This window comes from Canis aureus, chromosome 29 (assembly GCF_053574225.1).
Source record: "Canis aureus isolate CA01 chromosome 29, VMU_Caureus_v.1.0, whole genome shotgun sequence".
NCBI lineage: Eukaryota > Metazoa > Chordata > Mammalia > Carnivora > Canidae > Canis > Canis aureus.
The window spans coordinates 24510918-24525212 of NC_135639.1; the positions used below are offsets into that span (position 1 = coordinate 24510918).

General features: G+C 48.6%; 2 long non-coding RNA genes across 6 annotated transcripts in view; one reads left to right on the plus strand and one right to left on the minus strand.

The window, feature by feature from the left end:
* The window catches only part of LOC144301149 (uncharacterized), a 42320-nt gene that overhangs the window by 22135 nt on the left and 5890 nt on the right, over window positions 1-14295 (plus strand). For 2 of the 4 annotated variants that reach the window (XR_013367950.1, XR_013367948.1), the window contains one exon: window positions 636-2177. The exons of 1 other annotated variant lie outside the window; for it this stretch is intronic. This is a non-coding gene — a long non-coding RNA (uncharacterized LOC144301149). Of the gene's footprint in view, window positions 1-635; window positions 2178-14295 lie in introns of those variants that run through there. One more of the 4 variants, XR_013367946.1, reaches the window with a different exon arrangement.
* The window catches only part of LOC144301150 (uncharacterized), a 54900-nt gene that overhangs the window by 13402 nt on the left and 27203 nt on the right, over window positions 1-14295 (minus strand). For both annotated transcript variants that reach the window (XR_013367952.1, XR_013367951.1), the window contains exons 2-3: window positions 5940-6048; window positions 514-590 (exon numbers count right to left, since the gene is read on the minus strand). This is a non-coding gene — a long non-coding RNA (uncharacterized LOC144301150). The remainder of the gene's footprint in view (window positions 1-513; window positions 591-5939; window positions 6049-14295) is intronic.

Genomic DNA, 14295 nt, shown 5'->3' on the forward strand with positions numbered 1-14295 from the left:
TATATATTCATTGATCTGGAAAGATACCCATGTCAGTTTTAGTGGGGGAAATTGATACACGTCGTGTGATCCTACATTTGAAGAAAAATACCTGTTGGGGTATTTTGTAAACATTTAAATGTGTTTGAGAGTGGAGAAGAGTATAGACACCAAACCGTTAATGTTTGTTTTCTCAGTTTAGGGGATGGAGGGAGGAGTCCGCCGTTTCCTTTGCAGGGCTCTGTGCTGTTAGGTGTGTTGAAATGAGCATTCATTACTTTCTAATTGAGGGGGAGTCAGTAAAAGCTACACATTGGGCTTTATACATTGTGCAAAGTCCAGCTATGTGAGACTTTGCACTAACCCACTCAGCACTGCCTCTTTTCCATGAGGCTGAAGGTCAAGCCCGGGGTACAGAAGGACATAGCAGGTTATGTGTTCCTCCTGCCACCTCATGCAGCATCCACACACAGTCTCCCTAGGGAACTCTTTAAGAGATCTTCTTAAGAACTCCACAGCCCCCTGCATTCCTACCTTTGAGATTCCATCCCATCACGTGCTTCTCCCCGGGGGTGACCATGAGTGGACCTGTTTCTTGCATTCCAAGAGCCCTGTAGGAAACAGGAGATAAGCTTGGGAGCTGTTTTTCTTTCCAGATGCACTCTCCACCCCCTCCACCTTGCTCAGTGCCCCCCAGAGGCTGGCATCTATGGACTGCATCAATGAGACTTCCTCACGCACTGGGTTGGGTTCAGCCAGGCCAGCAGGAAACCTGAGGACAAGAGGCCAGAGCAGGCTGGGCCTTCACCTCCAGCTCCATCGCAGCCCAGCCCCAAATTAACAACAGCTGCATTGCTCTACTGAAAATCACAACTCCTGTTGGCAGCCCTTCTGCAACTGTCACTTGCTTGGGGTGTGGTTTCTGCCTCATGTCGGGTGGGGGACAAGTATGGGAAGAGATTCTTGCTGGTCTTAGTCCCAAGGTGTTTTCCATCCCTTGCTGGTTCCTTCAAACCCTCACCCTTGTGACCTGTCCCTTCACTGTACTCTCTTCAATCCTCCTCTTAAGGGTGTGCCATCTTCTTCCTGCTCAGACCCTGAGCCTCTTCAGGGCTCTCTGCTTCTAGCAAAGGGCTGCAGGGGGCTCCAACACAGAACCAGGGCTGTCTGCAAACCCTGTCCCTGCCATGAGAAGCTTCTCCATGCCAGAGACAAGTACAAAATACCTCTCTCCAGCAGATTGCCCTGAACCTAGGGGGGCAGGGGCTTCAAACCATGATGTCTCTCGTTTCTCTGATCCACTAGCCATGAAGAGTTGGTAAATAAGCCCAACTCATCTCCCAGCAGTCCATTTGAACGTAAGAATCTAGGCGAGCTAACAGAGATGGAAATCTCCATGCATCCGCACAGGCTAGAAACAGGGGTGCTGTGAAGCCAGCCACTGTAGCCAAATCACTCCCAGAGCAAAGTTCTGCTCCTGTGCCTCTCACCCAGCGGGTGTCAATCAGGCAGAGAACAGGGAGAGAACAGATGCAAACAAGCCAACTAAAAATACACCCGTAGCAGACTTCGTTAAATGTGCAGGAACATTCTCAGTCCCTGGGGCAATGATGGGACCTCCGGATCTCAAGAGGCAGAAGAGGGATGGCAACTAAAGTAAAACCCAGTATAAAAACAATAGCAGTCGTGACAAAAATATACACCCAATACGAAAAGAAATCCAAAACTGTTCATGATCAAATCCTATGGGATACTAACACCTAATTATTAATCAAGTTGAACCAGAATGAGCTATGGCCTCGGGATCAGCTTCCTTCCACTGCCCGAGCCCATCATTCACCCTGTGTGTGCTACTAACCCCATGCTCTCCAGGAGATGCGAAAGGGGGCCCATGTCAGGACTGCTTCCAGACAATGCAGGAGGCTCCAACCAGGTGAGGCCTGAAGGCCAGGCACAGATGACGGCAGACAAGCAAACAACCCCTCCACCAGCACCCACCACACTCCCGGCAGCAAGAAAGCAAAGGATGTTCCTGACTCGGGTTTAGAACCACCAGGAAAATAAAAGACTGGTTTTACATCCATGAAGGCCAATGTATTACCTTTATTTGAATGAAAATAAAATGGTAACAACATGCACTGGTTGCATGTTGTAGAAGTTCCGATTAAACTGGCTGAAGCAGGACTGATTGGCTCGTAGAACTGAAAAGTCTAAAGGTATTTCTGGCATATGCTGGATCTAGGTACTCAATGGATGTCACAAGGAGTCTCCAGGTCTCTGCCTTTCAGATCTGCTTTCCTTGGTGGGACTTGAGTCTCACTACTCATGGGTGCCCCTAGAAGCTCCATACCTGTTGTTAAGCAACTCCAGAGGAAAGCACATGCTGGTTCCACAAGAGTGCCCACAGTAGTATTGGATTTGAGTTTTAATGGTGTGACTGTGTCACCTGCTCGTCTGTATGTAACCGATCTCTGTGGCTAGGAGAATGGAATGCTCTAATTAGCCAGGTCTGGGTCACATGCTCACCCCTGAGTCTTGGAATAGTCTCGCATATAGCAGGCATTCTGAAAACGTATGTCGAATGCACGAATGAATGAAGGGCCCAGAGATGTGAAAGTTCATGGTACACTGGGAATCAGTGACTTAGCTACTGTGGGTCAAAAAATGTGATGGGAAAGCCAAGAATGAACAGATAGTATGGGATATGGTGGCCACAGGTAAGGTACTTGACCAAGTGCTCTACATGCTACAGGACACGTGGAGAAGCCCAGATGCGCCATCTGCCTTCTGGAGCTTACAGCCTCATAAGAGTCATGTAGCAGCCATCCACACGTTATGGCACAAGGCAGATGCTCCTGTAGGGGCAGAGGGTGTCTTCCCACCTGGAGAGGAACAGGGCATCAGAAACCTTTGGTGCGAGGAGTATATGTTCCATTTGGGGTTGGTGAGCACGAAGAGTTTGGACAGGTGAAAGCAAGGACAGGCACTTGGGGCAGAAACGCTGCACCATGGGGAGGGGGTGGGGTGGGTGGGTCCTGCGAGGACAGGCCCATGAGGGGCCCCAGGAGGCGGAACTCTAAATGGGCTCGGGAGGCCCCAGGGGAGGTGGGGGAAGGCTAGGGCTCTGGGCCGAGGACTCAGAGCTTTATTCCGTTCGCTGCGGCGCACTGCTGCTGCTTCTTGAGCCAGTTCCTCTCAGTCACCAGCCTGAAAATAGAATCTGCCTTTTCTTGGGGCTTAGCAACCCAAATTCTTGGTTTTAGGAACTCGGCAGGATCTCATCTCCCCGGCTGCTGCTACAGGAGCCAGGAGCCCCGATTCCTCTCCAGGGGCAGCCTCCTCAGGCTGCAAATCGCCCTCCCTCTGACTTTCAACCACTTCCAGGGACCACGGCAGAGCTCAGAGAGCCAGGCTTGGCGCCGTGCGTCATACACGCAGCTCTAACTGACTATTGAAACCCACAAGCTGTTAATCCAGTGGCTGCCAGCAAAGCCCCATTCTCTCCACTGTTTAATCTTCACTTATAATGACAAAATTCATATGTTCCCTGAGCTGCTCTCAGCACCCCCCCACCTCCTTCCCCAGACCTCTGCCGCAGTCCCTGGCACAGGGGAGGCGTTCACAGCCCCCCCTTTCCCTCCCATCCCCCCCTCCATGGTCCTCTAACTGAGGCGTACCAGAAAGTCTTGGTGGAAGCCAGCAAGGACGTCACTTGACGGGGGTAAAGTCTGTGCCGGGGAAGGCATGGATACTCAAGGATCCTTGTGGGGGTGCCCACCCTGCCAGTGATTGGTCCAGTAGGCTCGGAGAACTTGCTCGGTTCGATGACATTGGCCTTTGCTGGCCCCGGTGGGGGTGGGGGGGCCTGAGCAGCGCAGAGCCTTGTCAAGAGCTTCCTGGGGGTAACAGGGGAGCATCCCCGGAGTCAGTGTTGCCCCCGCCCCCAGTGAGCAGCTTTACCTGAGACTCACAGAGCCAGCACTCACCTGGCTGAGTTAGAGGTGCCTCCCTGTCCCCCTCACATCAGAGGCACCACAAGCACAGGGCAGACTGCGACCTCATTGCTCTCACTGTCCCCTGCTCTTAGCCCACCACGAGGCCTTCAGTGGCACCTGAGATCCTACTCAGACTGGACCCTCCCCTTCTCTGAGGTCCTGTTCTTCATATACCCTCACTTCCAGGCACATGGAGATGCCTTCTGTGGCCCCAGGTACCCCCTGCCCTCCTCATCCCTCTGCCTTTGCTCCCCATGACAACCTCCATCAGGCCACCCATCCTGCCACCATCCCCTGCTGAGAAGTGCCAGCTCTCCAGTTCCTCCCTAACTTGCGATCTCAAATGTTACTCTTCTGCAAAGCCTTCCCAGGTTCCTGAGCTCACCTGGGAGCCCTTCCTCTAAACTCCCATGGCAATGTTTGTGTTTCTGTGGACACCTCTGTTCTCCTTTGTATTGCAACAGCACGGCATGGAGTTTAGAAAGTAAAGTTTGCTGTGCGGCCCTAGAAGATGGCTCTACCTTAATTTCCTAATCCATGGGAATAGTATTCCTACCTCAGAGGGTTGTTGAAAAAAAATGAAGGGGCCAGTATCTTAAAGCATGTATCTGGTGTACAGTGACTGTTTAAAAACCAGCAGGTGTCTTATCACTGGTAGGGTGGTTGTTACTATAAATATCCTATTTCTCTTACTGTGCTGTGTGTTCCTTCAGGACAAGACAATGTCTTATTCCTACTGGAATCCCTCTCCATTGCCCAGTATATTTTCTGGCATGTGGTATGCACTGATTAGTTGATAAATGAGTGAATACCAAAAAAAAGAAGAAGAAGAAGAAGAAGAAGAAGAAGAAGAAGAAGAAGAAGAAGAAGAAGAAGAAGGAGAAGAAGAAATTGCATAGGACTGGCTTTTCTGCTTGGATTAATTAATATTTTAACTCCTTTTCCTATTGACCCTTCTTTACACACATTCACATACTCCTCCCCCCATATCCCCTCATATATAGACAGTGTAGGCATATCAGATGCCTTAGTCATCGAAGGAGGGCAGAAATAAGCCTCTGGGGAGAACGGCAAGGCTACTTTTCTGGATCCATGCTGCACAGAACACTGCAACTCATTCTTCTCATCATTCCGTTATTTCACTCATTTAGTCAACAAACATTTGCTTAGCACTTACTCTGCACCAGACCCTGGGCTAGGTTCCAGGGCAAGATAGGCATCATCTGGCCCTCACGGTGCTTGAATCTAGCAAAGAAGACAGACCTTATGATGAACTCAAAGAGCTGCAAAATTATAACTATGACATAGGCCATGAGAGTGTCATTTAATAGGATCAGCTGGCCTATCTGGGAAGGGCAAGGAAACAGCAGTACACAGCCCAGGAGCCCTTATTTCTTATTTATAGCACTTCCTGTGTGATTGTACCCCAGGGCTTGCCACTCATATGAAAGACCATTCAAATGATGCCTCCCACCAAAATTGTGCAATGCAGAAGCCTGAGAAAGACTTCTGGCAGAAGGCATCCTGGGCTGAGCCCAACAGAATGAGTAGGAGTCAACCAGAAGGAGCAGAAGAGAATATTCCAGCATGTGTCATGGCCCTGAGGCAGGAAGAAGCAAGGTGCGTTATATGACCAGAAGGAAGACTGCCATTGCTGAATCATAGAACGCCAGAGACAGGACTAGGGCAATGAGACTGAAGGGGACACAGGTACCATACAATGTGGGGTTTTGCTAGTCATGCAGAGGATCTGAGTCTTACCCTGCAAGTGGAGGGAAGGTGGACAGGGTCTTTCATCTCAAAGCCCAGCTTCCCAAGAACTTTCCCATTAGGGGCACCCATTCATAACACTGACCCAGTTGGGATGGGCCTGACCTTCCATTTCCCTTCTGTCTCCTGACCTATAAAGCCCCTTCCTTGAGCCAGAACCAAGCCTCAAGATCTGCCCCCACCTAATAAGCACACCTGGTCATTAGGGGTACACGGGTCCCCCTAGCTCCAACTCCACTTCTGGAAACTCCCTGAGTTGTGTCATTCAGCAAACACAGATGACATTTGTTGGAGGAATTCTTTTCTGGGAATTAAAGCAAATCCAGAGTGAGAGAGAGCATTGTTCCAAATAAAGATGGGAACGACTGAACCTGTCTTCTGGACAAAGCTCCCCAGATTCCTGAGCTGCTCTTCAACCTTCTACCATCCTGGCTCCACCACCCCTGGGAAGCCCAGAGTTTCGCCCCCACCACTCCATCAGGGACTCCCAGAATCAGCAATAATACTCCTGAAGCAGCCCAGCCAAAACCAAGGACAGGGGCATGTTTCCTCCATGTACTGATTCACCCCCCGTAGCACAGCCTCAGAGCAGCATGTTGGTAATTTGTGTTGAATCTGATCAGCTTAGCCTTCTGAATTTCTTGAAAGCTGGGCTTTCTCTGAGCCAGTGGTTCTCAAATTTTTGAGTGTTAGCCCCTCCAGAGGGTTCTACTTTCCTTTAGGAGAACCCAGAAGTAAATGTGTCAGATCATTTCACAAGGTTTATGGGCTCCCTCAACCCATCTGTGGATTCCCTCCTCCTGAGTAGCTTCGGATGACACCCTGCCCTAAGCCTCCACTTGCAATGCCAGAGCAGGCTTTGGACACCTGGAAACCCTCTAAGACAGCTTCTCCCACCCTATTCCTGAGACAGAAGGTTCTTTTCTTCTCTCTTCTCACTTCCTAGAACCCAGACCTATGTTTTCAAGTCTACAAACAGAGATTCCAATGGATGAATCTAAGGAAAATACCAACTGTGAAAATCCCAGAAGTATCCCCAAAGCAAATCTTTGCTACATCTCTGGCCTTTGCCCAAACCAACATGAAAATTTTTCTGTAGGATTTTAATATGGACTGTGCAAGAAAAAAAAGAAAAAGGAGGGAGAACTTTGGGAAATAGGTTTGGAAAACAGTGGATTTAACAAAGTTAATTCTGTTTTCTTTGTTCAGTACTTCTCAGAGCCTTTCATATGTTAATGTGTTACCTGGGCCTATTTGACCACAGAACCCTTTTCACAGAGCTTCTCAGTGGTACACAGAAGTAACTTCTGTATTGCCATCCCAAGCCCTTTCCAATACCAGCACAGAGTTAAGTAACTCCTCAAAAGGGCCCCTACTCTCCCTCTGGGGAGCTGGGAGCAGAGATTTGAAACAAATGCATTGGTTGAGGGAAAGCAGTGATTTTCATCCTTGGCTACATATCAGAATTGCCTGAGGAGCTTTAAAAAACATACTTCTGCCCCAACTCTACCTCCAGAAAGTCTAGGTCTTTTGTCTGGGGTGCGTTTTTTTTTTTTTTTTTTCAAACTGTCCTCCAGGTGATTAAAATATGTAGCTAGGGGTAAGAATGTATTCAGTTTCTTAATTGGTTTTTACTAGGTTCAGCTATAAGCCAAGAAGTTAAGGTGAGATAAGATAACTTAAATAAGAGTTTATTTCTCCCTCACATAAAAGTTTAGAGAGATAAGTAATCTAGGGTTGGTATGGTGGTTCTGCTCCATAAAACCCTCACACACTAAAGCTCCTGCCATCTCACTGCTATACCATCTCTAGAGTGTGGTCACATCCTAATGGCTCAATGTGGCAGCTAGAGCTCCAGCCATCACCTCTATGTCTCCCAGGCAACAAGAAAGAAAGAAAAAAGAAGGAGCAATGAGTGTGTGCCCACTTCCTTAATGATGGTGCTCCTACACTGACAAATGGCACTTCCACTTCTATCACTTTGACTAGAACTTTGTCACATGGTCACACCTATCCACAAAGAAGGCTGGGAAATATGATCTTTATTTGGTTGGCCACATGCCCAGAGGAAAATCAGATGTTCTATAGAAGACAGAAAAATACATCTTAGAGGACAACCTGTTACCTCTGCCATGAGATACAAGAAGTTTAATTAGTACTTTAGTTTAACTAAGCATCCTCTCTGGCTATGCATGGGTGGCCACAAAGTGGCTAGTCTAGTCCTAGAGTGGCAGAGGAAAGGATTCATTTGGCAAGAAGGATCATCCAGGGAAAAGTCTTTCCTGGGACCCTGGTTTCACAAATGGACAAAATGCACCCCGATAGAGGCTGTGTGACATCTCAGAAGCAGCAGAACTGGGATTCAAACTCCGGGCTGTCTGGATATGACATCTGATATCTTGGTTGCCTGACAGAGGGAAGGGAAGTATGACAACTTTTGCCTAGAGCAAAGAGCCACCCAGACACGTACAACCCATAGCCCCCAAAGGCCTTACTTTAGTGTGAAGATGTAGCTGCTGTGTGGTTTTCTAGAGCAGGGGCTCTGGAAAGGACCTCTAGGGGCTGAGTGACCCCCCAGCATCTATCCTGCTCGGTTAAGGCTTTGCCTTCTGCAGGTCTCTGGGAATGACATCAAGTGGCCAACACCTGTACTACTCAGTCCATGGCAGCTTCTTCACCTTCTTCCTTGGTAGGGAAGGGAGTGGGGAGGGGAGGGCTGGAGAACCTAGCATGAAGTTATCCCATGGAGTGGAATGGAGAGAATTGGCATAGAAAAGATCCGCAGGGTAGGGCTCTCTCTGGGAGTGGGGCAAGGGAGAGCCCCTGCTTTCTTTCTTTTTCAGATTTGATCCATGCTCTGGGTTTGATCTTTGCTCACCTCCAGCCTGAGCTCTCTTCACTCAGAGGGTCCCCAGGTTTAGTGCTTAGCCAGGTTCAAAACATGTCAGTGAGTGGCATCTGCTCTCATTCATTAGTCAAGTGGAGTATTGCAGGCTGATGACATCCAGAGCCCTGGGCTTGACCCTGGGTGGGAGACAGGGGGCATGACATAGAGAGGTGTTCCTTTCCCTGAGAGCTATTAACTCATTAGACAAACAGAAGTAATCCTAATGAACCTCCCAGACAACGATTCAATTACATCCAAGGGCATGTGCCAGCTGTCTTAAGGCAGTTTCCCAGAAACCAACATATGACACCTCTGCTTACATCTCATCTGCCAGATATGAATGCATCCACCGTGAACTGGGTCAGCTGGGCTGGAGCAGGTGGGTGGAGACGGGTAGTGCAAGAAGGCTTCATAAAACACCCAGACTGGGCAAATAAGCGTGCACATGGGTGTGTGTGCATGCATGTGCCTGAGCATGTGCATGGGCACATGGATGTACATGCGTGCGTATGCATGAGCATCTTCAGACTGGCCTTTGCCAAAAGTGTCAAGCTGCAGGCTCATCTCTGCTTCCATTTTAAGTGGCCTTCTCCATCTTTCCTCAACACCCCTGGCCTCCCTACCCTCACCTCTCTATTGCCTGCCCACAATACACTTAAGAACCAGAGACCCCTTTCCAGCCTCAGAGATAACTGGTTATTATGACTAAAGGCATTAGCTCTTACCTTACAGGGGCATCTTTCTCTACATTTGAGAAGGGGCAATACTTAACCCCATGGACTAGATTTCTAAAGGGAGTTAGCACCTGGAGGGGCAGATTTTCTAACCGTTTTTACGATTGGGTAAAAAAAAAGTTAATCTCCTTTAGGTCATGCACGGTGCCAGGCAAATTATGTCCATCATCTTATTTAGCCCTCACACCAATTCTGCAAAAGACACATTCTCAGCCTCATTTCTCAGAAAGAGAAACTGAGGCATGGAGCCAGGAACAGGGCTTGCCCAAGGTGACCCAGTGGTGGAGCAGAGGTATTTTTCAGTACCCTATCCCTCGATGGGGATAAAATATTAGAATGGGGATGGGAACAGATGGCCAGACATGCTCCTCAGAGCCCCTATAGGCACAGACACACAGAACTACTCCTCTGTCCAGGCTGGCCCCACACCTATCAGGTCCAAGGTCCTTCTAGAGCCCCACAGCCCTTCTGCCTCCCCCATTCCTCTGGATTCCCCCCTCCCTCTCTCCTCTCCCCTTTCATTTTGGGAAATAATTGACAAGGTGGGATTATTTGCCCTTGCATTCACAGGTCCCAAAATGAGGTGCTGATTTGGGGCTATCCCTAAGCAGTTTTTAAGAAAGCAATCTAAACGGAATCAAGTGTATTTCCCAGTCTCAAAATTTAGCTACAGAGTCATTTCTCTGGGTAATAATGATAATGAAAAATGGCCTCCAATTATTCAAAGCCTGTTTCTATGAATAATTCAGGAGCAAGGGAGCTGGTTCCTTACCTGCTTGCCACAACACCCTGCATCCACTCTCACCCTTTCCTTGCTCCTGGGGTGCTTCTTAATTTCCAAAAAAAAAAAAAAGACTGTAACTCTCTACACACTGGAGTACCAAGACTCTCGTCACCTGGAAATGCCAGGTAAGATAACCACCAGTAGAACCCACACCATGTGCCTGGCACCGGGCTAAATAAGCACACTTTGTGCATTGCCTCTTGCATTTCTCAGGAGCTGGTATTATCCACATGTACAGGTGAGAATGCAGAGGCTCAGAAAATGAAAGAAATTATTCCAACGTCATACGACAAAAAAGTGATAGAGTAAGGATCCAACCCCAGGAGATGCCAGGGCCTGAGCTCTGCACCACCACTGTCCATTCGTACTAAGGGGACATGGCCATTTCCTGGTTGCATTCCTGACCACCCCTCTTCTTGCCCCCACTCCCAAGTCCAAAGCAGGGAGCTTTCTTGGCTCATCCCAGTGCTTTAGGATTTACACAGAATCATCCCCCCTCCTGGAATGTTGCCGGACTCCCCAGTTTACAGCACTGGCTTCTTGTAAGATCTGTTTGGTGGACAGAAACCTGGGAAATCTTCTCAAATCCTCTGGCATCCAGACGCAGGCTTTACCTTATGCCAAGTCCAGCTCCTTGGAGGAAATTTTTACAAACTTTTACGTGTAAGTGAAAGCAGCCTCAGCATCCCGCATCCCCTCCCTCATCTTCCCATCACTATAGCAACCTATATCCCATCATAACTAAGAGGACAGGTAGGAAGAGTAAGTTTGAAATAGCACTTTTATTTTTTTAAGATTTTATTTATTTATTTGACAGAGAGAGCACAAGAGAGCACAAGCAAGGGGAGCTGCAGAGGGAGAAGGAGAAGCAGGCTCCCTGTTCAGCAAGGGCTCGATCCCAGGGCCCCAGAATCATGACCTGAGCTGAAGGCAGCCGCTTAACCAACTGAGCCACCCAGGTGCCCCGAAATAGCACTTTTAGCTTTCTGACCCAAGATGTCTGTGCTTGTCTCTGCTCTGGTTCTTTACCATCTCCCTGTGAGACTGGGCACACGGTCCCCTGCTCTACATTCAGCACAGGGAAGGGGCCAAGTCAGCCAAAGAAGACCAAAGCCTAGACACCTGATACCAGGAGAAAGAAGGCACAGTCGACTCTGTCCACCCCAGTCCTGAAGGGTCTTTAACATGGCAAAGCCAGTCAGCAGACAACTTGTACCTATTCCCTCTTTCTCCTTAGAAACAGAACCCTGAGATTTAGTCCCACACACCATCTCCAGGAGTAAAGACCCCTTACACAGCTAGGTTCTAACCACATGAAATGTAGCAGAAGAGTGGTGGGAAACTTCCAGTAAGTCTTCCTTTTCGTTCTCTTCTCATTTGCTATCTAGTATTCAAATATGCTGGCAGTACAAGACCAGAGCCACTGCCAAACAGGCAGGAAGAGGGTCCCTGACCTCATTCTTCTCTTGCCTGCCTACCACCTGTTCATCTCTCCCATTGACCAGACCCATCTGGAAGATAGACTTGAGCTGAGTGATGCTTGGTAGTCAGCCTCTGGGACTCAGATAGGGAACCTCCCACCAAGGCAAGCATGACTCCAGAAGACCCCTCACCCACTTCCCCCTTTAGGCAGGATCCAAATAGCTCGAAACATTTCTGCTAGAACCCTTACCCTTTGCCTTTGAAACCCACCTCAGCACTCACAACCAAAGACAATTGAACCTGCAGTGCAAAACCTGCAATTTGTATACAGACTATTATTTGTGCTTGCTAATTCTTTTTGTTGTTATTGTTTCCTTTTTTTATTGTGGTGAAATATGTAGGACATAAAATTTACTAATTAAACCATTTTTAAGTGTACAGTTCAGGGGCATTAGGTATATTTACATTATTGTGTAATCATCTCCAGTACTTTTTCATCATCTCAAACTAAAACTCTGCCCTCATTAAACACTAACACTGCCTCCAGCCCCTCCTCCACTTCTCCTACCTCCAGACCCTCCTCTAGCCCCTCCCCTACTTTTCCTCCCTCCAGACCCTCCCCCACTTCTCCTCCCTCCAGACTTTCCCCACTTCTCCCTCTAGACCCTGACAACCACCACCCTGCTCTTTCTCTTAGTTTGACAACTCCAGGTACCTTACATAAGCGAAATCATAGAATATTTATCCTTTTGTGACTGGCTTATTTCACAAAGCATAAAGTCTTCAAGATGCATATAGCTTATAATTTATATCAGAATTTCTTTTTTCTTTGCAGACTGACTATATTCTACTATATACATAAACCACATTCATCTTTGCATTCATCCATAGTTGGACACCTGGGTTGCTTCCATCTTTTAGCTATTTTGAATGATGGTGCTCTGAACATGGGTATAGAACATAGTTCAAGTCTCTGCCTTCAACTCTTCTGGATACATGCCCAGAAGTGGGATTGCTGGGCCATATGATAATTCTATGTCTCATTTTTTGAGGGATTGCCAGACCGTTTTCCATAATAGCTACACCGTTTTACATTCCCACCATTGCTGATTCAGTTTTCAGGGTTGTGTTCGTGACATTTTATGTTCCCGTGCTATTTCCTCATCCAGACAATCAGTACCTCCAAGGCAAGGACAACATCTTCTCTGGCCCATGGATTTGGCAGCAGTAACTATTTATGGAGAACCCACCATAGAGATACACTTCCAATCACCAATCACATTAATAAAGATGACCCAGAGTCTTTCCTAGATTTCAAGGAATCAAGGTTTCCAACCTAGAAAGAAAAACAGCCAGAAAAGAAACACAGTGACATCGGCTGTCACAGAGAAGCAACGTGCTAATTCCCATCGGGGTATTTAAGGAAGGCTTCCTGGTAAAGACAGTACTTGAATCAGGTTGTGAAAGAAAAGAGGGATGTCTCCAGCCAGCAGGGAGAACGACAACCCAGGTGAGAGACACAGGGAGGGCGACGGCATGCGGTCTGAAAGCTGCCGGTGTGTTCCGGGGAACCGCAGGAGCTCGGAGGCCCAGCACCCAGAATGCAGGGGCAGAGAAATGAGAGGCAAAGTCACTGAGGTGAGTCGGGGCCAGGAGTGAAGACCTCGTTAGCTGCTGTGGTGAAGAGTTTGGGCTTAATTAGGAGGCAGTGAAGAGCTGCTGAAAGTTTTTGAGCAGGAGAGGTTATAACCAGAGCTTTGTTTTATGATCAGGAAAGTGCAGGCCGTATGGAAGGCTGGGTTAGGAGGGAAGAGATGAGGAGCAGGAAGCCAGGTCTGGAGGCCAGTGCAAGTTGGACACGCACCTTGCTAGGACTTTAGAGCAATGCTGCGGACAGACGGGGTTTGTGTTGGGGACACTGGTAAGAGAGCGCTGTGCAGGGGACCCCGCAGAATGCAGGTTCATTCCCTCGGGGCGGAGGGAACCCCCCTGGGAGCTGCCCTCCCAAGCCTCTCAGTTTGCATGTGCCATAGCCTCCAAATTAAGAATTATTCTGCTTTCTGTGGGGCCCACTGAGGCAGCAGTGAAAAGCTGCAAAGGCTAGAAATAGACCAGCTGGGCTGGGGCAGATGGAGGACATGGCAGGGACACAGGATGCCCTGGTAGGAAGAGCTAAGGGGAGGCCAAGCCAGGATCTCTACGGACTCCAGAACCTGGGAACTCTGACCAGCCTCTGCCCTCCTTAAGGGCCAGCAGGATGAGCTATGATCAGGTGGGCTAGTGACATCACTGTGGAAACCATGAAGGTCTGCAAACTCCTGTACCCCGATCCTTTGAGAGAACTTCCCCCATACTTCCCAGCATCAATTTGCACAGGGCAGGAATAAGAGAAATAAGCAAGAGCCCAGATCAGACGACATAAAGTATGTTTTCCACTTATCAAAATGCCAATCTATTATAATCAGAATGGAAAAGCTTCAAGTTCTATACCAGAGAAGGGGATGCTCTTACAGTGTCATCTTTAATCTCCTGCTCTTGGAATAGAGCTCCACCACAGGTGCCTAACACCTGGCACTCAGTATGCCCTGGCCACACGAGGGAGGGAGGCAGGTCCGGCCTCGCATCTCAAAGCTCTGGGAGCATGGCTGTGGATTGAGGAGGATCGGAGGATGTGGGGCTGAGCAGCAGGACCACTGTGCACGCTCCGGCAGGTCGTTCACAATG